We start from the raw sequence: 27,685 nt of genomic DNA on the forward strand, positions 1-27,685 counted from the left end.
CACACAAGTAGTGCCAGTGGAGATGGATGTTGAAGCCTAATGTATGCGGGCACACAAAAGGAATCACACTTGCTCCAGAGAAAAACGGCTGAATGAATTTTCAGACTCATCCCTGGTGCCTTTTGGCTGTCCGTGTGGAGGTTTGCACAGCCCAAGAGCTGTAGATTAGATTTCTGCTTTGTTCGGAATCTTGTTTAATGACCAAAGGTGCACATGGACCCACATGTGTCCTTCCTGTTGTGGAACTATGAGAAAATTAGATATTTTTTCTACACTTAAAACATGTTTATAGTAAAGTTTTGTACAACTATTTGGCAGAGTACATGTGAGTGAATAAATGTTTAACATTAATTCAGTTTTAATGTTCTGATTCTAAATTAATTGAGTTCTTGACTGACTGGATTCTTTTGGATTAATTTGGATAAAGAGCTGAAATATTTTGAGCTTACTCTGGATGCTTCATTAAGCATACTTACTTAGTTTACAATTTTATTAAGAAAAATAAATGTGATGGTCAAATAAAAATTTAACCTTTTTGTAACAACCTTGCCACCAAATTTGCTTCATAACAAAGTGAACTGTCAAGGCTTCTGGAGTTACATCAAACAGACATAGAGGTATAAATATGAGAATATTAACTTAATTATAATGCTCATAAGAATTATGACATTTTATATGAAGTCTCTCTACATTAGCACCATACATTACTGTGACTTGGACCAAGATAAGATGTGGACATTGGGTGGATGAGAGGGTAGTCCTTTACTGCAGCACTGATGTTGGGATTGATCCCCAGCGAAGGTAAGAGTGGAAGCATAAAATCAAGAACATCTAATTGTGTGGTTGAATCATGAAAATATGATGGACAATAGGCCTAGACATTTTTACTTGTCATAGTAGGAAAAGCACAGGTGTTACTAATAACATTAACAATGGCTCCATTCTACTCCCACTATGCCATGTGGAAGTAGAATGGACAGCATGCACAATACCAAGACCCTGAAACCTGTAGTCGGTCATCATTAATATTATTATTTAAATTTTATTTTCATTCTATTCACAACATATTTCTTTTGAAATCTCTGTGTGTAGAAAAAGAGAAAATATTCAAAATCTAGAGAGGTCAGATGCTTGTTCCGTCTCTGTTGAGCCTGTCAGACACTAGCGCTACTGTGACTGGTTGGTGTGTTCGCTGTCACTTGGACACTAAGCTGAGGCAGGAGCTGTTGCATGGCCAGAACATATTCCCTGTTTTTTGGGCAGTAGAATTAAGATTGTAACTCCCAGCACAGCTGAACACACCATCTGAAATGTATGAAAATCATATGAGCCTATGTACTTTAAGCAGAGCAGAGTAAAATTCCTGGTGTTCAAATGAAACAAATTTTCAAGTTGATATTGTAGAATTTTAACATGACTCAATTTAGCTAGAGTGACATATACTGGCAGGAAAAATCTGGCAAAACAAAATGGTCAGAAAATGGCTACTGGGGAGCTGTGTGTGTGTGTGTGTGTGTGTACCAAAATGGTTGTATGTTTATAATTTCAGAATATTAATATGGGGTATGTTTAGACTGGATTTACAATACACTAATAGTGAAAGTTGAAATACACTCTAAAGCACTCTTATGCTATTTAAATACATACAAATATTTTGCTATTTTGTTAGCCAAAAGTACCCTAAAATAGACAAAAAGTGTTGTCACAATATTTCAACATATCTTAAGCAACTCTACTCAACTTTTCTCAACTATTATTTAATTACAACAGAAATGCTTTTAATTGAACACATTTAGTATATCGACTTGTGTCTCCAGTTTGACAGTCCAATTCTTGCCAGAATTGCGGAGTTACACTTTCCTAATGAGAGGGAAGCCAGAGTGTGCCAGCCTTGGCTGATGAAACGCCTGTGCTAAATGTCCAGGTGAAATCACACCCTTTACTTGTGTGTGTGTGACCAGCTGGTGCCCTGTGATGCTGCCATGTCCCCTGGCCTCTCTCCCAGCCTCTTAGACCTGGATGAGGCTGGTGCGGGGTGTTTGCACCTACAGCTTCCCCTCATCATGGCTGATGAGGCAAAACACCTTTCCCTCTTTGATCAAGTCAAAGCCCAGCTGCCTCCTTAATCAGTTAATCGACACTACGAGCATGATAGAGCAGGTTGACAGAGATTTAGTATGACAATGTGTAAATGTAGTTGAACAACAGATTAAACACAATATACATAAGGTATTAGTGGTAAATATGTATCATCAGTGGGTCTGAGGATGTTTTGGTAATGCCATCAGGGGCTGGAATGCATTGATTTTTGGCTGAAAAAACAAAACAAAAAACAAACTGATGTAAAGTTTGTGACCTCACTACTAGGTTTAAAGCCCTTGGGTTTGTGCGGAGCCTCACCTTTGTCAGCTACAGAGCTGTTAAAGGTGCTATTGTTAACAGTGATAACATTCAGCCACTAGATGATGCACTGGTAATCTTAGGAAATGGCTAGCTATACAATTAACATAACCCTTTTTCCATCATTTAATAATTGTAGGGGCCCTATATTGCAACACTGTAAAAGGAAATTTCAATCATGCTTACATAATAAGACATTAGGTAAATATTTACATTTACATACATACATTAAAGAGTACAGTACATTGTAGGGATGCTATTAAAACCCACAGCGCTTGACATTAGACAGACAGCTACAGTAAAAGCTAGCATTAGTGTTAGCGTAGTGTTGACCTAACATTAGTTGAAGTGTTTTCTTGCTGAAAACAAATCTTATAGTGGATTATAAAAAATAGCTGAGCACCACACAGCACATTTAGGTTTAAACATTATAATGAGCAGATTTACAGTAGTTCTGAACCTTAATTTACCTTCAACATGACACATTGGTAATATATTGGGATCCCATGTTCACTCTGTTTTGAGTGAAAAGACGGGGGGGGGGCATTAGACTTGGCTTTCCCTTGTTGGTGCACAGGCTGGTCCCAGCCTCTTGGCACACGATTCCACCCATCTTGAGGTGACAGCGCCCTAGGGGGAGGAAGCCTACACTTCCTCTGTTAGTGAGTTGTTTACTAACTCTGTGCCGCTCTCCATAACTCCAAATCAAGTACATAATATCCTCAGTACATGATGTTCTTTCTGATATTCCTGTTTCTTTGTATAAGTGTAAGTTTGTTGCAACAGCTAGTCAAATTCTTTCCTGCAGACCTGCTGTCTGACAATGCCTTAAAGTGGTAAGCTTCAAGGCCTGCTTGTGTGTGCCTGTGTGTACAAAAGTTTCAACATGGTATTAATATAATAGGCAAGCAACCTTCGTTTAAGTTATCAATTCTCCCAGGCCCCAGGCCATGGGTTATGTCGGACCCTGGCCCACTTGTAAATCCCCTCTGATACGCATCTTTGATATAACGTTGCATTGTTTGAGGAAACTATAACGTTAGGTAACTAGATAGCAACCGTCACTAATGCTAACGTAGCTCCTCAGGGATTGAAGCTGTTATTTTTATCATTTCTAACCAGTGACAACATATTAGTTAAGGTTGTAAGGACTATGGCTGTCGGTAGTTGTTGTCAATTTTGTTTACATATGCAGAATTGTAATTATATGGGTTATTGTTGTTTGGACGATTAAGCTAGTTAATATGTGCTAACATCAGTGTCCGTTTTTTCCACGCTAACTGGCAACTATACCAATGATACCAACGTTGTTATGCTATTGGCTCACAAGCCATGTTAGAAGCAGGAACCAAACATCAGACATCTCACACAGAGATAAACAAAACATTTGTTTTGGACCTGACAATTTAAAAAAAATGATTAATTGACAATCATAATATTTTTTTAGGGAAAAATTATACATTTATTTCTCACTTTTTTAAAAGCTCTGTGGATGTATTATTTAAAAAAAATCATCTACATAAAAATGTTCAATCAATAAAACCTTTAAGTCACAAGTCCTTATCTCAAAATGACAACATTTTCCTTTAATGCTGTGTTAATAGTGTTTTGATATGGCTCAGACTAAGTCATTTGGATGCAAAGGCCCTATAATTAATTTTTTAAGATGTGTGGCTATGCAGGGACCTGATGCGCTTCATCATTTTATATTGTTACAAGATTTTACCAGATCAAAACTTAAGACTTGTTTTTGCTTTCATAATTTTTCACAATACTAAGTCCAAGTCTCAAGTCTACAGCTCTGGCTATAGGAGATGCAAAATTAAGGGGTAGAGCTGTAAAACACCTAGAAACACATGTCAGTCCCAGTAAACATGGCTCTCATTGAACATTCACTTAATGGAACAACAATTTTCAAAACCACCAAAACACTTACAGTTAAAGAAGTGAACTTTTGCCTTTGAAATGCTAACAATGTTAACGCCAGGTCCACATATTCACTTGTTCTGGAATTTCTGACTATATGACAGTAGCAGCGAATTTGAGTTTTCTCAGCTTTCAAGGAACTGTAGATTTTCAAACCTTTAATGATTCTAAGCACCCCTAGAAATGATTGACCATGTTGACTTAAAAGTTTAGCCTGAGTGTTTCCCATTAACGTCAATGGTTTTTTGGGCAGCAGTGGTGGTTGCTGCTTCAGTTCTGCCTCGTGTCTTGACTTTTACAGGGTGCTGACTGAATTTTTGCCTTCCTAAAAGTACAAAACTACAAGTAATTTAACTGATGTTTTCTCCACAGCAAGTTCAAAAATCAAAGAGGGTTGCATCAAAACAAACGTAGAGCCCCCAAGGGGATCAATAAGATGTAACTTCAAACCCACGATGCAATGGTATAGATAGGGTAGATTGGACACAAGGCACTAGCGATTAACACCAAATGTTCAATCTCAAAAACATCTTGAACTTGCCTCCGTCCTTTTCCTTTTTTCTACAAATATAAACAATAACTTTATTAGTATTTGGTTTGTTTTTCCCTAAAATTACAAACAAGCTCATGAGTTTATGTAGATCAGTCAAATCCTCCACACTGATTTGTTGGATGTCCAAGGTTGTATGATAAGGGACAGAATAGATGAGTTTATGTCAATCACTTGGGTTGCTCCTGTTTGCACACAGTGAGCATAGCTAAAGATATCAGGGCTACTTTTCATTTGCTGTCACTTATTCTTGTGCAGTATGATTTCATTTCTGCAGACTTGAGAGTTGCTTGATTTAGATAATCCATCATAATACCTATAAAAGTCTTTATTTGGTTTTGTCACTCTTTCTGTTTTATTGTCTTTTCATTGAGCCCTTGAGTTGAGTGTTTTTCGAACAGTGCACACATTTCGTTCCACTCTGCTTACTGTCAATCATTTGACGCCCACGGGGGAACAAAAGAAATGGAGGTCTCCGCCAGGAAACAATCCCTTAGAAAACATCATTGTAAAAACTTTGTTACAGCCTTTCTTTATGGCATCTTTCAGAGGCTGATTTTAAGCAAAAGTTTGTGCTCTAGAAAATGAAAATTGACTAGATAATAAAAAATCTAATTACAAATTATAGATATTGTATTAGAATCAAAGTAAGACAAACAAGTAGATAGCAGTAAACAAGCTGTAACTCTAAAATACACTTTAGTCTCCTTGAATAGGACTTGATAATTGAAGAGGATTTTTCTCTGGTCTTAGTACTGACTTGATATTAACAGCCCTTGAACTCGATTGGACATGGTCTTGAAATTCATGACTCTGATAAGATGTTCTCAGCTGGAGTCCTGACGCCATCTTTCAGATTTCTGGAGGAAGGTTTTTCCTCTAAGTGCCACAGGACACTAAATAATTCTGAGGGTGTTTATACCAAAAGAGTGTGAGGAATTGAATCAGTTCTAAATATACTTTCTGCTGTACAACTTGTAAACTAATACCATCTTTTAAGTGTATTTCCATTATTATAGTATATTTTCCCCCTATGGTCACTTTGAAGTTGACTCTGTGAAAGCCACTGTAATCTGGACTGATTTTAGCAAAGCATGTTTTACTGTGAGAAATGGCTATGATAAAAAGGGGATATAGAACCCTTTGAAGCCCCGCTGACTAACACTGGGATTCAGACCTAAATAAAAAAATAATTTTCTATGTTTAAATCTTTTCCTTTTTCTCTCTTTCTTCTCTTTGCAAAAACCTAAAATGGCAGACAACAGTGGTCAAGAAAAATGGGAATTTTGGGCAACCTTGTTGTACACATTAAGATATTCCCCAAGTCAGAGAAGAAGAGATGTTTGTAGCTTTAAACATTTAACAATGTGTTGATACATCTGGAAACATTACAGTGCTGACACAAAAAGGGGTTGACCTTTTGTCACAAGGGGAAAAAAATAAAAGTATGGTGAACAGTAAATCTCCTACAGCAAAACATACATTTTTTTCAAGTGTGACTACCAGGATAAATCATCATCCAGCACTTAAAACCTCCTGGCATTTCTTGAGAAGTTGCAGGGGACATTAGAGGAGAGAAAGGCACAGAGCTCAGGATAGGACTTTAGACATTTCACTGAAACATAATGTCCTCTCTTTTGTGCCCTGTGTCTTTTTTTGTTGAGAATGTACACAGTGGAACAGTGGTAAATGGACTGAGATTGGATCAGCATGAGGTTTTTCTGTCGAGAGCTTGTCACTCTCTGATCCAGAGAAGCCTACTAAAATATTCACAAGAGAACAGATTTAGCAAAGACATTACAGGCTGGCTGTAGCTTATAGAGTGTTGGTTTGAATACAAGCCTGTTTACTAACAAAGACCTAGGCAATTGTGTGATATAATAGGTAGTTTATTCAGATTGCCGAGAGGATTCGGGAAGAGGAGCATGGGGGTTGTGTACCGTGGAATAATTAGGGCGAGGGAGGGATGAAGGGGGTCAAGGGGAGGGATAAATGGGGGTCGATTAGAGTTGTGATGGGCTGGAGCAGCTAGGAACCTGGGGATCAAAACTCCCGGATGAGGAGAAGAGCATTCTGCAAATGCACTGCAGTAGATCTCTGAGTCAAGGGCACCCCAGAAGGTGCCCTGTTTGAATTGCTGGAGGTGGCCTGCAGCCTTGGATGCACAAAGGACAAAGAAACCCGTGTCGCCGAACAGCAGGGCCAAGTCTAAGATGATGGAAAGATAATCGTCCAGTGGTCAGGGAAGATGGAACAAAGGGTGTCACGATACAGAGAAAAAGCGTAGGTGAATTCTACTGCAGTGACTTCCCTGGAATGTGAAGGGTTGGGGAGGGAGGGGAACAGGGATAGCACAGAAGGAAATGGAGTGGGTCCAGAAGAGAGAACACCATGGCTTGTTGCGGCTCTGGCAGTATGGACACAGCATTAGTGGTGGTTGCTGCGAAAGAAAAAGAAGAGGGAGCTGTGGGAGTGGGTGGAGCCAAAGGAGCTATGTTAGCCGCAGCTGAAGGAAGGGGAGAAGAAAGGATGCTGGGATGGAGGTATGCATATGCAGGGGTAGGAAGTGTGGCCTGCTGGGACAGGGATGAGAAAAGATCACACAACACACAAGAAAAATCTGACACAAAGGGAGCAAGCACAAGGGGTGATCCGACCTGGCCCTCAGTGAGGACTGAAGCAGTTTGCGGCACCATTGTAGTGGGCTAAGTGGCAACAACCAAATGTAATCGGAGTGATCGACTGCACCATTGGAGAATGAATTTGCTAATATGAACAGAAAGCATTTTCACTCCATCAACGTGCAAGTGATCTGTGATGCACAAATGTGTCTGACAAATGTTGTGGCACGGTGGCCTGGGTCAACTCATGATTCATTCAAGCTGGGGCTGTGCGAGATGATTGGCTTCTTGGTAAGATATGGCATTAACTATGCGATTCTAATGGTGTGTTTGTTTTGTCATTTAAGCATGTGGCTAATACAAACCCTTAGGTGGCCGTGGTTATCCACTCAAGACTTGGCTCCTCACCCCGCTCACCAATATATATGAGGCCCCTGTTCTTTTCACACCACCTTTATCGTTTTTATTAGTACGTCTAGACCTCCATGTAATTGAAATGAAACAAATAAAAAGGTAACCACATAAAAAGGTAACACAATGAAGTCATTAATGCGGCATTGATAAATACTTTTATTTTAACAATGGGTCAAATGACTACATGTAATGTGAAAGAGGTTGCTCTTAGTGAAGAACCAACAGGGAAATTCTGATAACCTCAGTGTATGCAAACAGCAGAGAGACAAAGTTAGCAAGATAATTATTTTGGATTTATATTTGTCAGGTAGCCAGAAATATGATTTCAAAGGAACGCTAATGTTGCTCCATGTCTGCTGGATGTGCAAATAGGCAATAGCTTGCTAACACAATACTGCCCTACAAAGACAGCTGCAGAAAAGCTGTAGTTGAGAAAAAGGAGTTGTAACAGATGGATATGATGTAATGCCTTCATTTTATGTAGATGATGGCAGTTTCTGCTCATCTAAGCTTTTAGCAGGACATGACATGATTTAGCTGCTGACTTGTTTATGTTGGACAACAAACTATATTTCCAAAATGTTAAGTCTCCAAATTTAATATATTTCAATATATGAATCAATATATATACACAACTGTTAGGGGGTGGGGTACTTAAATTTAGCTTTAAGGCTAGCTGTGGCAATCTCTAGCCAGCTTTCACTGGATTTGAATCTGTCACTTTAGCTGTGTTTTTGACTGGTTTGGCTTTTTTAGCTGTGTTTTGTTGTATCTACACATTTAACATGCTGTTTTCTTTGAAATTATACATTTCTATGGCATGAAAAGACTTTACATGCTAAAGTAAATATCAAACCGTCAGATTCTGGTCTTAACTAAATTTTGATTAAATATGCAGTTACTACAGTTTGGCTTTGTAGGGCAGAATAGCCATATACATTTTAAAATAACAGTCAAATGTGTGTGTGATTTTTATTTTGATGAGTTTGGCCTCACCTTGCACACCTCCATGTGCTTCTTGATAGATGGAGAATCCATCACCATCTATCTATCTAAGTTTGTGTTCACATGAAGCACATTTGAACTGTTTCTGAACTCTGAAGCCTTCACTGCTTTTGCCTTTTCATATCTATGGTCATATACCATTTTACAAACCCACACTATTATTATTATTATTATTATTATTATTATTATCTATTATTTTAATTTCTTGTGGAGATCTGAGATCAAGAAATCAAATATATCTGAATTTTGGAAAATACTGTAAAAAATGATGCATATGACACCTAGAATACTTCCATTTGATGTAACACTGCAGCATGAAAAAACTAATCATCATATAGCTTAAATGAAATGATTGAAGAAGCAGATACAGATATACAGGAATAAGATTTGTTGTCAATCAGTGTAAAATAAAAAAAAAAACTTTTGTACACTAGCAATTAAGGAGAAATTTAAGGATGAAACTGGGGTTTAAGAGCTTAGTTCATTGGGCCAATAAATAACCAAACTCAGACACCTGCAGGTCTCAGTCCTAAAGTGATAACAAGCTGGGCTTACATGGGTTTCAGATTTTACATTTTTTTATTCTTTAAATCCTATAATCTGGAAAGCAGATGTTCTTACAGGTAAATTATTATTATTATTATTATTATTATGTTGAATCAAATCATGCCAAAAGAGCAAAGAAGATACAGATGCAAGATTTGTTTTCATTAAACCTACAGCCAAAAAACTATTTGAATACATTTCCATTATCCATGTTTCTGTTTTTGTTTACAAGCATCAGTTTGTTTGTAATTGGACAGTTTGAACCTAATTGAACCAAACACAATTTGAAATACTTGTATAGATTGGAAACAGTTGAGATTCACAAATGTGAGTATGTGGTCTCCTGTGACAAGCTAGCATCACATTAAACTAATTAATCAGGGGAATGTTTTATAAGTTTAATTACCCATCCCTGAATGTCTGTACAGTAGGTTTGAAAAATCATTACATTTATGAGATTATGCATAGCTAATTTTATGGGAGGGCTGGGCTTTAACACACAAATAAGCTTAGCTCAGCAGACTGACAAAAGAGGCAGATTAAGGATGCTGTGGAGGAAAAACATAAACATGAAAGAGCATCAATGATTTATAGTTGTGGTCTCGACAAGACCAGACTTGAGGTAAAGTTGTTTACTACGCTCCATCCTTTCTAGATCTAATTCCGTCACTCATATAGAGTTCATTCATGATAGGGGATTGGGGATGCACTGTGAAGAATTTGCATTTTAACCAGTTATTTAATCTTGCATTGAGTCCTAAAATCTTAGGAGAGGAATGTCTTTGATAAAGTGGAACTGGTCTCTCACTCTGACACTCAGCAGCATCCCGCACACCGAGGCAAGTTGTTATGACAGGCTCCATTTTTCATAATTCTGCTGTTTGATTACAACTGCAGCATGATTGATGAAGCCCACTGGTCGACTTTAACGCATCATGCTGGGTCTTGAGGTGGTATGGCAGGTTGACATTACGAAGTGGGAAAAATCAGAGCAACTCACTCTAGTACTACAGTGAATGACAATTGGTAATTTAATCCATTTTAAATAATTGTTTAGATCTTACATTTCTAAAAGTTTAATTGAGTCAAATACTTAAACTTAGATTATATTTTAGTATTTTGTATCTCTTACGACAACCCATTGCTGAAAAGAGCATGTGCAAGACGAGGCATGCAGTCAACCGAAGGTGAGACTGTGCAACAAATTGATCTTGACCCAATGCCAAGAATGTTTGACCTTTTTTGTTTAGCTTTCCGTCTGCAGATGATTGGAACATGACCTTTTTATACTGTACATTTAACTGCTGAAGATCTTTATTTATTTGTGTGGGTGGATTATTAGTGACATTATTTACAGCATCTGTGGAGTTCCTTGTTGTATTTTCTGACTTTTTTCTGGTTTCTTGCAGAATGTGGGATTCCAGAACTGCTGTGGCAGGAAAGTCTGCTCTGACCATGTGGTGCATCGATGGATAACAAAATATGCCTGAAAGCTTGGTTTTCAATAATTTTCACTTTATCCCACAGTGCAGGAATGTTTGACAGGCACAGAGGAGGCAGAAAAAGGAGAAAGGCAGGAATAAATTACTTTATATCTGCAGAGACAAAAAGGTGGGCTATCATTTATTTAAAATTTATAGTCACAAACATTAGGCACCTATCAAATTTATGGGTGCACATATTTGTCAGTGTCGTAGCAGCTTAGCTTCAGATCTGACAAATAAAATAGCTGGCCTCACTGTCTCAGTTTACAAAAGTCACTGTTGATGCTGAGTTTATTGTACTCAAAGATGTTGGATGGATTGTGTTGTATTGGCTTTTGACTTTTTAATAATTAAAATGGGGAAAAAAACATATTTCTAATTTACATTTAATAGGTAACAATTATCATATGCAAACTACATGAAAAGAGGATTCAGTAATGTCAGAAGTAAGACACTTCTGCCACAGACTTATTTCTTTATGATTCAAAATAATAGTTCGGAAATATGCTAAGATTGGTAGCACTCTGTCTGTGCGTTAAGTATGGAGCTATAACCAGGAGGCAATTAGCTTAGTATTAAGGCTGGAAGCAGGGGAAAATGGCTAGCCTGTCTCATTAAGTTAAAAAATACACCTACTGTAGCAGCACTTCTAAACTTACTAATTAGCAGGTTTCTTTTCTGTTTAATGTGGTCACAAACAGAAATATGAAAACGACACGTTGTGGTTTTACAAGGTTATATGTGCTGTAACTACTTGTAATTGTGGCTGGGCGCAGTTTGCTAGGCAAAGCTAATCGCCTCCTGGCTCTATAGAGCCATACTTAAAGCAAATGTACGAGTGGATCGATTTTCGAACTCTCAGCGCAAAATGTTGAACTATTCTTTCAAACATGGATTGATGAACGTTGGCAAAAATGGAGCGGTTCCCATATTCCACCAAAAGCTCTTTAAGAAACACTTCACATTCCCCACAAACCATACCTATCTCTCCCAGGTCTCCATGCTGTAGTACTTGTTTTTTCTTCCTCTATCAGCTCTTGTTTCTTGTTTCTAACCACTTTCTCTGATACTTTCAGATATTAATAATGATTCCAGAGTCATGGCAACATTAGTGTCAGGTCATTTCGACCATGACCCTTGTACTCCTTACTGGTTGTTGTCAATGCTGCAAATGCAATCTTTATTCAATGTAAGATTTTCTGCTAAATAGCCACTCATAAAATATTAATGGAAAGATTCTTTCAAAATGATGCAAGATTTGGAAAAGAAGCACAATACAAAGCTCCATACTTACAGTAGGTTATAAAGAGCTGTTTCCCCACAGTTGTTCAACCTTTCCTCTACAGGCAAGCAAGAAAGTCTTTGGCTATGCAGGGGAATTTCAGTGTCGACAGTGTTCAGTCACCCTGCCTGCGCTTATCAACTTAACCTTTTCCCATTTCCACCTTATCAAAAATAATCATCTTTATTCTCGGGGCCCCCTCACGCTCGTTTTTTTTAAATTTCCCACTGTTATCGCATGTTGACTGGCATGCAGGATTTATGTAATTTATTACCCAAAATGGTTTATTTCTCAATTTCTGTACACCCCCGTGATCCCTGCCTCCATTATCGAGCCACCTGGCCGCTCTAAAGATACCGCAGGACGTTGCTGTGGCTGCAGTTAAAAGGCTAAGAAGCCAACGGAGTCCTCTTATGGGCTTCTCTCGACCTGCTTCTCCAGGATGAAAGGCCGCCACCTGGTCTTTTAATTCATAAAATGCAGGCAGACAGAGAAAATTATGGTTTTATGTCACCACATGTGCCACTTATTTCCTAGTTTGCTCAGACCTTTGACATATGCATAGATACTGAAGATCAATAACTGCTCTTATATGTGGAGCATTTTTATTCCACTAACGATCAGAATAAGAGCTCAGACAGGATAAAAATATCCCATGGACACATCTCAATTAAACTTGCTCATTCTGAAATATATTTTATTCAGTTTTAAAGTGGCGGTTAAATCTTTTACAATTTGTCAACATAAAAACACATTAAATTGTCATTAAATCGTTCCCTTTACAGACTTTGTTTTTGGAATAAACATGTTGTTACATATGTAGCATTTTCCAGAGTGCCGGTGCCGCAGGTGGCTCCCCTTCAGTTTAGTAGCTGCAAAAACAGATTCTTCATTAGAAACCACAGCAGTATACTAATATATCTGAAGACTTGACACAGCTCTGACCTTGTCAAACATTTGCTTCTGTCAAATTCGTGATGGAGTTCTGGATTTGGTCTTGTGGATGATAAAAACTCTCGTCTCTGATTACTTGCTATGGAGCATATGAACAGAATATCAGATCATTGTGTTCAGGTTGTTGGGAATCATCTATATTCATCACATTCAGAAAGAAACAAATGGCCACAGCTGCCATGTGAAAAACCTAATTTAAATTTGAAATTTTGGTTATTTTCATGTTTGCGTTGAAGGATGCATGGCCTCGAATGAGTGAGAACACTTGGAACATTTAAACCTCATTGAATGAACTAGAAAAAGTGCAGTGGTCAAGGTAAAAAAATGTTCTCACTCAAAACCAGATTAGCTTGATATTCATGCCATATGATCACAATCATTAAAAATGTAATCAAGTATGCCTTACTTCTTCTTGATTTTATTTTCATGTCAGCATTCAGTATGTATAAATCAACCCTGTCTCCTATGTGGATGTCATGGTTTTGAGTTTAGTCATTTCCTGTTTTATTTTGTAATACTCACCTCTGCTCTTGTATTTTGTGTGTTACTTCCTGCCTTTGTCTCTTTTCCCTCCAGTTTTGATTGTCTGCCCCGCCCTGATTAGTTTCACCTGTGTCCAGTTGTCCTTCGTGTGTGTCTCATTTGTTCTTTGTCAGTTTATCCCAGTTGCAATGTTGGATTTTGCTTTGAGCTGATTGTTACCTGGACCTACACCTGTACCTGCCAGTAAGAGACAATAAATCATTGAACTGCACCAGTCTCCCTGTTGCCCTGCTTGCCAACCCATAACAGTATATGCTATTAAATGGTACCTTTTTTTTTGGAGAGAAAAGAATTGCTCTGTGGATTATGTTCACGGACAACAATATTCCTATACACAAGGCTATATTCTGCAGGCCAAACATCAAGTAACAGCAAGAAACCAACAAAACAACTAGCATGAACTGACAAGGAGTGAAGGGAAAAGGGCTGGTTAAGTACCGCAGGGCTGACACTGGAAAACGGAAACAGGTGAGGAGGTGGGTGGGGAAGGCCAGGCAATTGCAGAGCAGATGAGGAAAGTGGGAACAGGTGTGAAGAGGGGTGGGGCAGTCAGGTGATGGGGAAAGGAGGGAAAGTCCGAGGGCACCTGGTGGATGGAAGGAAAATGGCAATGAAGGGGCCTGGGGGGCCTTGACACAAGATAGGATGTTTTGTTTTATATTTATTTAACCAAATTGATAATCTTTCCCATATCTTAACCAAGTGCTTTGAGTTGCCGAAACATAACCATAAAAGCATTAATTGTATTGCCATAATGTAGGAAAACAAAATAAATACATTGTCAATGTGAATGTTTAGCAGATACTTTCAGTATGAACATTCTGTAGCTTTGCAAAACATTGATTAACATTTACTTATTATGTTGCTTAAAAAATGTAATCCAGGCAGCATTATGTTTCTCTCGTATTTACTGTTGCACATTAGATTTATGTAATTTTTACAGAACAGGCTTTGAGTTTGTAGTTCATAGCAAATTCATTCTGTTAATGTAATCAAATTTCTAATCTAAAATAAGTCATTAATGAACTCCTCCATAAATCTGCATTTGTTTCAGGTATAGCAAATTTGAGTGGCTGACAGTGTATTTACAGTAGTTCTACAAATTATATCAGTTCAGTTTTTACACTCTTAAAAAGTTAAATAATTAACCATGCTTTTCTAATTGAACCAAATATTTAAAAATGAATACGTCAACGTTAAAGTCAGTTTTTCATATTTATACAGCCCAATATCACAAATCACAAATTTGCCTCAGGGGGCTTTACAATCTGCACAGCATTCGACAGCCTCTGTCCTTAGACATGGAAATGTTATTACATGAACAGTATATTAACATAATTAGCTGCAAATTGTTACTGGCAGATAATCATGATAATGGTTTATTTTAATGAAATGTCATTACCATTTTTTCATCTCAAAATGTGACTGTCTTCATCCACTGACCGCCAAATGAGTGATTACATTCACTATTTGGAGATCTCAAACTGTGAAATGAAAAACAAAGCGGAACCCTTTTTTTCCCCCCTCTGTAGCGCCACATCCTGTAGATATAGAACAGTTTGACATATAGCTTCCTTTCATGCCTGACAAAAATCTGTCCAGGAAGCATACCATTACTATTGTCAAATTGGGACTGCAGTTTATAGCTCAATAATGCAGTCATCACTCAAACTGTCACTGACCATCACGTGTTTGACATTAGCTCTGAGTTTGACACTGATTTATTCCAACACCCTCTCAGCTGCAGAGGGAAAAAAACATCCAGTCAGCATCTGTTGTGCCAAACTGTCCTTTGCCAATATTGTATTTTTCTTTTAGTTTTGTACTTAAGATCTCACAAACTTCACTGTTTTTCTGTACTGGTTCTTCCTCTGTGTGTATTTCCTCATAAATTTCTCCTCTTACAGTTACAGTCTTACGGTTTAGTAGACTTGCTCCTGTTTTGACCCATACCAAAATGCCATTTGGCAGAGAATGAACAGCCTTGTATCCCTATATCAACTGTATAGCCTAGGCCTTTGCTGTACCCATCTGTTGTAGAATACCCATAAATAATGTGTGACAAAAGGCTGCTTGGGACACTCCTAGGCCTGCTCATTTGACCTTTCGACAAAGAGAAACTCGACAAAAACAAACAGCTCCCCTTGACACAAGGACGCAATCTAATTTGGTGCAGAGAGGCTGAAACAAGGCTTTCCATTTCGAATCTTTCGGGGGAACTGATTCCAGCTCAGCACACCCACATCAGGACTGGCACACGGAACCTGAAAAGAAATCAATGGCAAAGGGTTTAACAGGCTAAACATAATTGGGCTCATAGTCTGGACCCACTGTGGTCTTTGGAAGTTTTGTAAATACCAATAGAGAATAACAATCTGGGCGAAGCTTGTGTCTGTCTAGATGTGGCTCATTGATTTTTCTCTTTTTATTATTTATTTATCCTCTGTTTTGTGCATGCTTCAGAGAATCCTGCAAGATGAAAGCAACAGAGAGGGTAGCTTAGTCAGATGATAATATCATTCTGTGCACAGAGCAGAATATTATCAGATTTTCCATACAGCCAGTATATTATCTTTTACATTAAACAAATTTAGCACATGCACATATCCACAGGAACTGATAGTTAGCGCTACAGCTGAATGAGCACATACCAGGATGTATAACAAGTACTGCAGTGACCCTGTGATCATTATATATGATATATTGCTAGGGTAAGTGTGAGGAAAATAATTTAAAAGCCAGGATGAAATGGCAGAAAAGAGGCTATTTGTCTTGACACACTTAACAGTCTGAGAGTTGCTTTTACTCAAGTTTAAAGTCTGACAGTTTCACCAAAGGGACACAAAGCAGAACAGAGGAGACTTTAAATACTGGACTGTATAAATATGTCTGAATATCTGAGAGGAGGCTGGCAAGTTCAGTTAGTCATTTGGATGGTAAAGTCATTTACTGAGGGATTTAAGTAATCAAGGGACACCTCACCTAACAGACATTGTTTTTTCTTTCTCAACTGTCTGGAGGCTCGAACAGGATAGGATTAAAATGACCTCAAGCTTAAAATATATTAGAATCAGAGGGAATGTGTGCTGAAGAAAAGGAGGTCAGGGTCCCATATACCCAGATCTGCCTAGAAAACACATTGGGTGACTGTCAGTTTACTGTTCACACACCTGTATTTTATATACAAAATATACCAAAGGGACATGAGCGTTAAGATTCAATTTGTAGCTCAACACTATACAAACGTACATAGACACCCATGTTCACATACTTTTGGTCGAGGGCTGTTTTACAAGATATTTTTGAGGCATTTTTTTGTCTTTATTGGACAGAGTGAGGTGAAAAGGCAGAGGGGAAATGGGGGGAGAGAGAGGGGTATGACATGCGACAAAGGTCACCGGCTGGAGTGGAACTGGCGACACTGCAGTTATATGGCATGCGCTGTAACTATTCAGCTACCAACGCGCTCTGAAGTTTATTGTTTCATGATTTGAACCCTTTAGGGAAATCTTAATGCTATAGCATTGATATTTTAGAAAATAGTGTGCTTCCAACTATGTGGCAATACCTTGGGAAAGGCCCTCTTCTGTTTAAGCATGGCAGTGCCCCCGTGCTGGTCCATAAAGAAATACTTTTCCCGGTTTGGTGTGGAAGAACTTAAATGGTCTGCACAGGGCACCACTATCAGTATGACATTCGTTGTCGGTGCCTTCTAAAACAATTACAAAAGTAAAACCCTTTTCTGATCTTACACCGCTATGGTTAAGCTTTGGTTATTTTTAGGCACAAAAACTACTTGGTGAGATTGGTTTGGGTTAAACTTCATTAAGGTTATGGGACTTTCGTCATCATGGTTACAATAATATCCACTTGGTTAACGTTATGGAACAACCACATGGTCATGGTTAAAAGAAACCAACATTGACTGTTGGATTCCACCCCAACCTCCTCCCTCTGCGGACTTTGTGGCTGTATAACAACCTCACACTAGTTCCTCCTTTTGCTCCCAATGGAAAGAGTCCAGTAATTTCTACAGCTGCTAGAGGTCTTTCTCACTTTAATGAATCATGTGCTGTTGTTGGAATGGAATGAAATGAAATGATTTTGAACATTTTGCAGATACATTCAATCTAAACTTTTAGGTGGCGTTGTCTCTTGCACACAATTGCAACATTACACATTTTATTTCATGGAACAGATTTGGATTTGTTCACCTTTTTTATTATCGAATCGCATAGATTTTTCCAATGTTTAATTAATTGGAGTTTTTCCTTGCCACTGTTGCCAAGTACTTGCTCATGGTGGAAATTGTTTTTTATCATTATTTTCTCCCTGTGTTCTTATTTTAATTTAATATTATTTAGTTATTTCTGTATAGTTGTAAAACACAATATGCTGCATATGATATGCAGCAGGTTGCAGGTTATTTTTTGCCCACAGTAATTTGACTGAAATTGTGTTCTTAAAAAGATATACAGAACTGCAGGTAAATAATGAATGAGAAATGCATACCGTATTTGAAAATATAACACTAAAAATTAAGTAAATGATGTCTGTAAACTTTTTATTTTCACCTTCTTTCCACATTTTATTCACTTATTACCTTTTTATTCCCTCACAAAGCTCTGTAATATTACTACCAGATGGTGTACAGAGTTTTTAGTGGCTGGCACATAGATGGTGATTCAGTGCTTTGCTGTCCATCAGTAATTACTGTCACCACAATTTCCTGGTTGCTTAATTAAATATTTATGAACACGCTCTTCCTATTTTTGTCTGGAATCACTATAACAAACATGAATTTATAATTAATCGCTTCACAGCGGCTCAGGAGACAGCTCGAGTGATCACACAATAATTTGCTGTTGCAATTACAAACCATTGTTCACCTAATATGATGTATATGGAAAATAAACTTTTGTGAGATCCCACAGTGAACTGCTGCATAGACCACCAATTTAGATATACACACTTTGTGTCACAGACAGAAAAATTGACCAGCAGTTCATCAATAGATTTACATCACACTCTTTGTTGTATTTACACACATATCCTCATCCTGCAAACAACAAGCCTGATGAATGAATCATCAATCATTTTGTGCAGTAATTGCGCAGCCATTTACAATGCTAAGTGGCATTGCTTTAACTACATTACAGTAAAATAGATTGGGGGTGTCGATCGTATTTGATCAATGCTCACAGACATTACTTCAAAACAAGAGCTAAATTTTAATCCAATGGTGTGACAAGTCTCATGTGCCCTGTCAGCAGCTGGAGCCTACTGGCTGTTAATCAGTGTTAGAGACAACACCCAGGAGAAGAATGTGTTGTGTTAGCTTCAACATATGAATTGTTGCTCAAAAGAGACATTAACTGATGACATGAATAGGCAATGTGATCATCAAAAGACTCACCTATAAGAGTGGATGGTTGATTGAGAATAGCTGACTGACATGAGGTTTATTTTGGCATCAAGGCTTTGCAAGTCATCACTCCTTGTAAAGCACACTAGGCAGCAAATAAGAGCACAGGGAGTGATCAATGCAAATTACCCACGAGGCCCTGTGAGAACAGAGTCTGCAGGTGGTTGCTGTGGTGGGGTGGCTGGGGGAGCAGAGGAAAATGCATGCAGGGCAACAATTCAGCGGCAGTGTTGGCAGCAGTAAAACAGCTGCAGCAGAGCGAACAGGTAAGGCTAAGCTGGCCTGTTAGAAAGGAGCTGGGGGGACATCTTTAGATGGTGATGAAGGTCCACTCAGGTTATCTAAATTAGCTGACTTTTTGGTTCATTCCCAAAATGTATCAGTGTATTGCATTTAGTATATTAATAACAAGTCATACCTAAATAACAAAACATGTTTGTCAATACATTCTAATGTTCCGTTTTAGTGATCCGGCATCCCCATCAGTGAGACAAAGATGCACCAGCCAGCAGTATTTGAGTTTAGGCAATTTAAGATTGTAAATTAACAATAGTGGTCATGACAAATAAGTTATATTTGAGGTAAAGTTACGCTTAGGTAACTAAAAGTACAAGGTCGAGGTAAAATTGTCCTCTTGGTTAAAGTAGACCTAAAATTGACAAGTGACAAACTCCCATCTCTGAGTTTGAAGCGAAATGCTTTGTACAAACCATCCACTCTGACTTCCTCTCAAAAGACTTTTTTATAGCGTTAAAAGACATCATGCTACTTCTTGCTCTACAACTGAATGTGAAAATGAGTCATTTCAAGCTATTTGAACAGACAAATGTTGTTGTTATTCTGGTTGAGGACAGTTAAAATACACACTTTACAACATTTGTTAAAAGTTAATTATATGGGATAGACAAAATGATATAAATAAGTAAGAAAGGAATAAAACATAGAGACGTTATTGTTTTTCTCATCGCTGAATTTCATTTAACTACTTGAAGTTTTCAAGTATTCAGGCACCTTTTTAAAGATTTGGGAAAGTATGGGAACATGGGTGATACCTTTCCTTTAAGGCTCTGCATCCCACACAGGTGTTATTCTTGTTCTCTCTTTGCTCAAGTTGAAGATGGGCAAATCCATGCAAGGAATTACAGTACGTGAGGTCATCAAACTCAGTGTAGCAATAACAATGAGAAAGGTAAAATTTGACCCACCTTAACACTGGAGGGAGATGTCAATCAAACTCATTCTTCTCACAGCCACACAGTCAAAGAGGTCGAATCAGCCTAAATAAGTGAAAACACCTGTCTGGGTGAACAATGGGTGTGTAGGAGCACAAAAGCTTGTTCTATGCACTCTATTATTGTTCAACATGACATACCTTTAAAATCTTTTGAATAAAATATATTTCTGTAGGTTTGTAGAATGTTTTTTTTTTGTTTGCACACACATAGAATTGACTTGGAATTAGACTGAATTGTGCATGTCCGATTAATTTGAGGTAGAAAAATCTGGGTTTATAATCATAATTATAATTTGGGTTTTGTTACTCAGATTTTTGAGGACTTTTAGTATTAGCATAACATGCTTGTATATGATTCATAACTGTAAAACACTGGGCTGTTTACTTTTACGGATTTCCTGGAGTTTATGTGAAAATGCAGTAAGATTTTTTGCAACCCTAACCCTAATCTGGTTGAACCAAATCTCAAGAGACATCACCAACACACTGCTCACAAACTTTTTTATTTCTTCAACCTGTTACACCTGACAGATCCCAGCAGTTGTTATTTCCACCTGTACATTATAATTTCCACATGTAGGACTTCCTGCTGAGGACACATCACTTTATTGAGCACAATAAGCCTGCCTACTGCAATATGCTAAATCATGCAGTGATTTAACCATGCGTAGTAATGACTTCTCTTTTCTCTTTTGGCAAGTTTCTCGCAGATTGCTGTTTAGCATGACAAGACACTTCATTACTGGCCATGTGGAATACAGTGCATGTCGAGCAAAGCGGAGTACAGAGGTTTCTATACAGCTGTGGGCCACCAGTGAAGTATGAAATAAAACACAGAGTGAACAACTTGCTCTGAATGCTCAGATTATCACATTTCTGTCTCGACTGAAATGCAATTTGTTTTCTGTCTCAAAAATAGAAAAAGAGCAGAATGGTGGACAGGAAGTTGGTGGCTTATTAGAATGCAAATGTGCTCCGGGGCTGAGATTTTGTACACCGTTATCAGTAGCCATCACAGGGAGAAAGAGTCACCGCTGTGACTCATTCAGAGAAACATGACATTTAGAAGATAATCGGTCTGTCTTTTTGCAGTTGTTGTTCAACTTTTCAGCAGTGTGGAACTGTCTCACGCATATTCAGAGGCTGCAGAGCAGCCTAGTCCTCTGGCAAGGCTTTGCTGATAGGAGGGGAAAAACTGTGGAATATGAGCATGTGATAGAAATCCATATCAAAGTGGTTCAAATTTCAAATGTACAGTGGGGGTCCTCTGATTTCCTTCTGTGTCACTATTTTTGAAATGAGGAAGTATATTGTATCATGTTGGCTCATAATAATCAGCTAATCTGGAAAACACTCACGCAAGTACAAGTATGGGCAGAGGTTACGTGGCCAACCCTCATCTCTGCTCATGTGCTCATGGGAGAATTTTTTTTTGTTGCAGTCGATGGTGTGGTAAATTTAGTTTATCACTGTGTCAAATACATTTCCAAGATGATTTTCTAGCCCAACTGCAAAGTATGACTCGCTCTCCCATCACAGAATGAAAGAGAGACAGAGAGAGAGAGCTCTATACACCCCCTCACTCTGTGAACATTATATCCAGACAGTTTGTGCTGCATAATTTAACTCCATCTGTGAAGAAATGCGGAGCTTGAGGAAAAGAAAGGCGTGAGAAATCTGGTCTCCTGTGTTCTCATTGCCACTTTTCATACTGAAGCTGGGTGGTAAAATAACATTATCTATCACTGACATACAGGCTTCTACGGTAAAGAAAGGTATGGGAAGGTGTTAAAAATCCTGTTGGATGAACAAATACAGTAAAAGTGCAATTTTGCTGCTCTGTCTTTCTCTCACAAAAGCTTTTTTTATTTTCTGTTCTAAACACTTGGTTTTAGGCATTTCCCGAGAGAAATCATTAACTGTTCAGAAAGCGATATCTTTCAAATTCTAAGTGGCAGTAACAGTAATATTTTGTAATACTTAAAAAAAACTGGATTGTAAAGTAATCTCTTACCAAAGAAAGCAGAGAATGGATCTGAATGGTAAGTCCTGAAACTGGTACCTGTATTGAAAGATATCAGCAAGAACAAAGCAAGTACAGAAGACAGCCAAATTTTAGACTCAGACTAGGAATATTTTAATATTGATACTCTCGGCTCCATTTTGGACATTCAGATCATATTGTTTGTAAAACAGCTGATTTGTGTAAATTGATCCACAACTGACGGCTGTTTGACTGTATGAGTGAGTCTTTTGTCTTTTCACTGAAAAGTTCCATATTTTCCCACCACAGCTGAAGCCTAGTGCAAACTTAAGCCATGATTCGCCAGTTCCAGACAAAAAACCCTCAAGTTGGCACAGAATCTGCACTCATCATGAGAATTCATCTAGTGTGACTGGTTCCAAGATGCATCTTTACCTTGTTGTGATCTGTCCCAGACGCTACAACTTTTTTAAAACATGTCTGATTTTAAAAAACAAGGTGTGCTTGTAGTTGGAGTACCTTGATACAAGTGAGACAAGTGTGACATGGGAGAATAGTGACCAATAAGACATCAGCAGGAAACCTGGGGCAGGGAAGGAGGGAAGCAGCAGACATACACCAAACAGTTTTGGGATCTGACACCACAGGCTGTCTAGTTCAAGCCATTCAAAGACTGGTCTTCATGTCATTGTGACCTGTCCCATGACAGTTTTAAAAACACATTTGATTTTATTGTAGCCAAAAACAAGAGGCCCGTGTAGATGAAGCATCTTGGAGATGAGTCTAAAATGGCGACAACGAGAAGTACGCAAAGAGGAGGAAGGAGGGAGGCAACACTGACTTCTCGGGCTGTTTTCATTAAAGAGCACAACCTTTTGCACCTGTCAGATCTCCACAGCTGAAATGGGTTGAGTGGTTTGTGCACTCAGTGTTTAGACTTTGTAAGCTTGTGGTCTCACCTCTGAGCTGTTCAGCAACAGCTTCTGATGAAGGACACTGAGCCCCCAACTGCTCTGCCCAATCTCCTAGTTTGTCAACAAAGCACCTTCTTTAAATGTAAGTAAGGAACATTCACAGAGCACTTATGCACTTTTTCAGCAAGGCCTTGCACACTCACCTGAAAGCTATCCAGGAAAACCACAGTCTGATCCTCAGCCACTGAACAGCTCCACTGGGGCATTTGTTGATGATGTGCTTTGCTCAATGGCACTGCAGCAGTGTTGACGGGGAGGGGAAACAATAAATGTATAATTGAAATTAGATTTAATAATTTAATTACAGGAGGTAATCCCTTTGTTGATCATTATCTTTTTGAGCTTCACTTTTTGCTTCTCAACCACTTGCGGATTAACAAAAATGAAGGAAAAACAAACTTATAACAGAAAAATTATGAATCAACTAGTACAATAAAACATTTTTGTTGATGGTTAAGCCAAAGTTCCTCGTGTATGTCACCAGTGAACGACAGAAGCAGGCAAGCTCGGTGCAGAGCACTAATAGCTACACTAATTAAAGTGGGCTTCAGCCTCCTCACCTCCAGTTATGCGTGTGTATAAAGGCCAGGGTTGTAGCTGGGGTTGAAGCCCAGTTAATGAGGTTTGCTGGGGAGCAGCAGTGCTGCAGAGGGATGTTGTTTCTCCGGGTTTTTGCCAGGCACTTCCTCTCCGTTGACCTCAGCTCATTACCGCGCATGAGAAGAGGTGACAGTGGCACTGTGACCCCTGTGGTCCGATTCATTACCCTGCATCCCGCACCCTGCCTCCCCCAGGAACATGCCACTTCCACAGATTCAAGGTGAGATAGAAAAAGAAAAGGAAGAGTGATAAAATGAGGGGGAGAAGGAAAGAGAAATGAGGATGCAGATTGTCCACTGGGAGGAGTCACACTTTAGCAAAGGGTCTGATTAACAAACGCCCTTAATTTGTGATCCATTCGTGAACTATTGTCTCTGCCGGGAGTTGGCGGATGAATTAAAAGCATGGCTAAGTTGCTGGAGGACTAATACTTTCTCATCCTAACATCAACTGTGGATGCGACATACCGACAATGTATGTTCTGACCACAGTATAATCAAGTGTAAAATGCAGTGTTAACAGGCCTGTGTTTAAAAAAACGTTTTAACACAAAGGATTACACAAATGGCCAAAAAAAAAGCTGTCCTGTATGGAAGTGTAATTATATCAGTGTCTCCATACGAAGCAGCAAAGTGAAGTGCAGAAATCCCGACACATCATCTCTCAGTAGCGCTAAATTAGCTTTTGGAAGTGTCATGTCGGAGTTGTTGGACTTATCCTCCGCAGGAATACTTCCCTACTTTTTTCCCCCTATCTTTTTGCCCCCCCTCGACCTGTCAGCTCCCATGTCGCTGCTGCAGTGTCAGACGAGGCCTCTCACCCTGCAGAGCATCGCGGCAGCCCTGTTTTCTCTCCCTGTGGCAGCTTGTCACCTGCATACACCCCATCCCATCACCTCCTCCCTCTCTCTGTCTCTTTATTTCCCATTTCCCTCTCATTTCCTCAGCATGTTTTTAAAGCAAGCCAAAAGAGCAAGCAGATGACCTACACGCACTGGCCTATGAGCTCTTAATTTGTCTCTCCATCCACTCTTTTCTATTTCCTCTCTTTCTCTATCCTAGGTCTGTTTCATTTGATCCCGCAGTCTGTTTCCTTGTACACATTGTAGCGCCGTCCTTACTTTGAGGTCACAGAGTGAGACGCCACCAAATCTACTGGAAAGCTCTGCCTTATCACCCTTCTCATGCCTCTGCCAACTCTGCCCTGTGAGATTCAGGAGACAGATCGTGGAGGTGCACTACTATGGAGGATCTGGCAAATATTTCTTAGGAGTCAAGATGAAATTAGCATGTTAAAGGATAGTTCTGATTTATTACAACTTGGATTTTATTTTCATAGTTTAAGCCATCAATCCTATTAATTGATGTTGAAGTTAATTGCTGAGATCTGTAAACAAACCCCCAGTTTAGCGAAACATATTTGTAAGAGAAAACAAAGGCAAATGAGAGTACCTCTCAGAGTACCACAGGTACTCAAAAATCCAGGTTTTTCTATCTGGCAACGTTAACAGAATATGTCAGAAACATTAGGAAATGCGCTCATTCTCTTTCTCAACAAGAGTAAGATGAGAAGATCAATACCATTCTTGTGTTTGTCTGTTTAAATATGGAGCTGAAGCAAGGAGATGATTAGCTTAGCTTAGCATATAGACTAGAAGCAGGGGGAAACAGGTAACCTGGCTCTGTCCAAAGGTAAAAAAAAATCTGCCTCTGAACTCTGAAGTTCGCTTAATTTGTTTAAGCCATACAAAAAACAAAGCGTAAAAAAAGCAAGTTGTGGTTTTATGGGGGATTCCCAAAATGTTGAACTATTCCTTTAAACCCGTAGCTGAAAATTCAAAGATTTAAACAATGCTTAGTTATAAAGACATTAAAACCAGCATACATGCCTTCATCTCATCACTTCTTTATTACTGCAATATTTATTTTAACTGCCTCAATCAAAAGCCTTGGACAAACTGTACAAAACTCTGTTGTACGTCTTTCAACTAGAACTAAAGGATGTGATACCCTTAAATGTTTCAGCCTCTTTACACTAGCTGCCTGTTCATTATAGACTTGATTTTCAGATTTAATTCCTAACTTTTAAAGCATTGCATGGCCAGACACATAACTGCATTACCAAACTTCTAAAGTTTATATTAGCCTTCAAGACCAAGATCCTCAGAAATTGGCAAAATTCCAAGGGTTACAAAGTTTTTACTTTTAGTGCCCTGAGGCTCTGGAACAATCTTCCTGAGAGATCAGCTTAGCTGAGGCCGTGTCTCTTTCAAATGACCTCTTTTTAAATCACTTATAAATAAAACTTTTTTCATACAGCTTACCCTTCTTCTCCCTCCTTTGTTATCCATAAGTTTATAACTGCCATATCATATAGCTTGTTTGTATGTTCTGTTTATATGTTGTAATGCACTTTGTAATTTGATGTTTGATTTTTCAATAAAGTTGTAAAGCATTTTTTAACATTTGTTCAAAGAAGTGTTCTATAAATAAAATGATCATAATTATCATTATGAAATTATTATCCAAAGTGTAAATATTCATAACAGTTTACAGACTGACTTCCTAGTTCAACTTTGACCTGCTACTTGCCATAGTTGCGGCGACATTTTTGAGTGTTCATTTTCAACTCCAAAAGAATGATTTAGTATGACTAAACTGTTGGCTTGACAACATTACAATATTGTCTGACCACTAGAGTTTCCCTGTTGCACTTTCTTGTAGTAATCTCACCTTGCCTTTACATCTCAGCCATTGATTTGGTATAGTTTTGTTGTAGCCAATAGAAATGATGGCAAAAAGTACAAAAATAAGAGCCAAATTCTAGTACACCCGAATCATCCTTTAAAGTGTGTTTCTGGGAGTGCAATCCATAGTTAAAGCTCTTATTTTTGGTGGTAAAATATGCCTGGTGCTTTCTAAGGGCATGTCAGGCTTATCCAAAATTGGGCATTTAGCAAAATGACTTCATCTTTTTCATCTTTGCACTCAGTTTGAACCGAGGCATCTGAATGGATCCACTGCTGTGCAGACAATGGAAGGAGTATGACTTCTCTATCTTTTCTCTCCTTCCTGGTCTCTCTTCTCTTTTTTCTGCCCAGTTTCTCCCTTGTTGGTCACTCTCATAAACACCTCTTGATCACTACCGACAGAGAAGGCAGCCCCATGTAAAAGAGTGCAGGCACCAAGAGCAGCTGGGAGTGCTAAACAAGACTTCTTCTGCAGGTCTCTCTCTCTCTAATGGGGAGGCAGTATGTTTAGAGAAACCGTAGAAAGAGTCGTGCATGATAGTAGCTCACTTTCTCTTTCTCTAATAGGCTAGTCCATGCCAAGCAAATGAGCATGCCTTGACTGGCTGGGGTACAGTTCCTCCCCTGCCACTGGAATGATCATGCTCATTATCTTATTTAGCTTGCGGGTCAACGAGAACAAAACAATCCTTGCTTTTTGCCAGCATCGGGTTAACGAAAGCATTTTTTCCTGCAACTACCTTCTTTTTATTTCTCTCTGGGGATTGTATGCCATCTGGTATTGTCGGTGGTGGTGAAATGGTGGTGGTGGGGGATCAAAGGGTTCTGTCCTGCAGCTGATCAAGGAAGAAATCCTGCAGGTAGCTGGCTGCCTGTCTCAGGAGTAATATGGCCAGAGGCAAGGGATCCACACAGGAGGGGTGAGACGATCATCATTTCTGGGTGGAGTCTTGTACAATATGTGGATTTTTTTCTGGTAATGTTATTATTAATG

General features: G+C 38.7%; 1 long non-coding RNA gene across 1 annotated transcript; it reads right to left on the reverse strand.

Annotated features, from left to right (window-relative positions):
• Positions 1-12,913: 12,913 nt before the first annotated feature.
• On the reverse strand, positions 12,914-24,145 carry LOC122866702. Its single transcript, XR_006375785.1, has 7 exons — positions 23,903-24,145; positions 23,486-23,577; positions 20,356-20,427; positions 13,995-15,989; positions 13,705-13,902; positions 13,174-13,261; positions 12,914-13,100 (listed from the first exon to the last, which is right to left on the reverse strand). It is a non-coding gene; the product is annotated as an uncharacterized LOC122866702 (long non-coding RNA).
• Between the last annotated feature and the right edge of the window lie 3,540 nt (positions 24,146-27,685).

This window comes from Siniperca chuatsi, linkage group LG19 (assembly GCF_020085105.1).
Source record: "Siniperca chuatsi isolate FFG_IHB_CAS linkage group LG19, ASM2008510v1, whole genome shotgun sequence".
Taxonomy (NCBI): Eukaryota; Metazoa; Chordata; class Actinopteri; order Centrarchiformes; family Sinipercidae; genus Siniperca; species Siniperca chuatsi.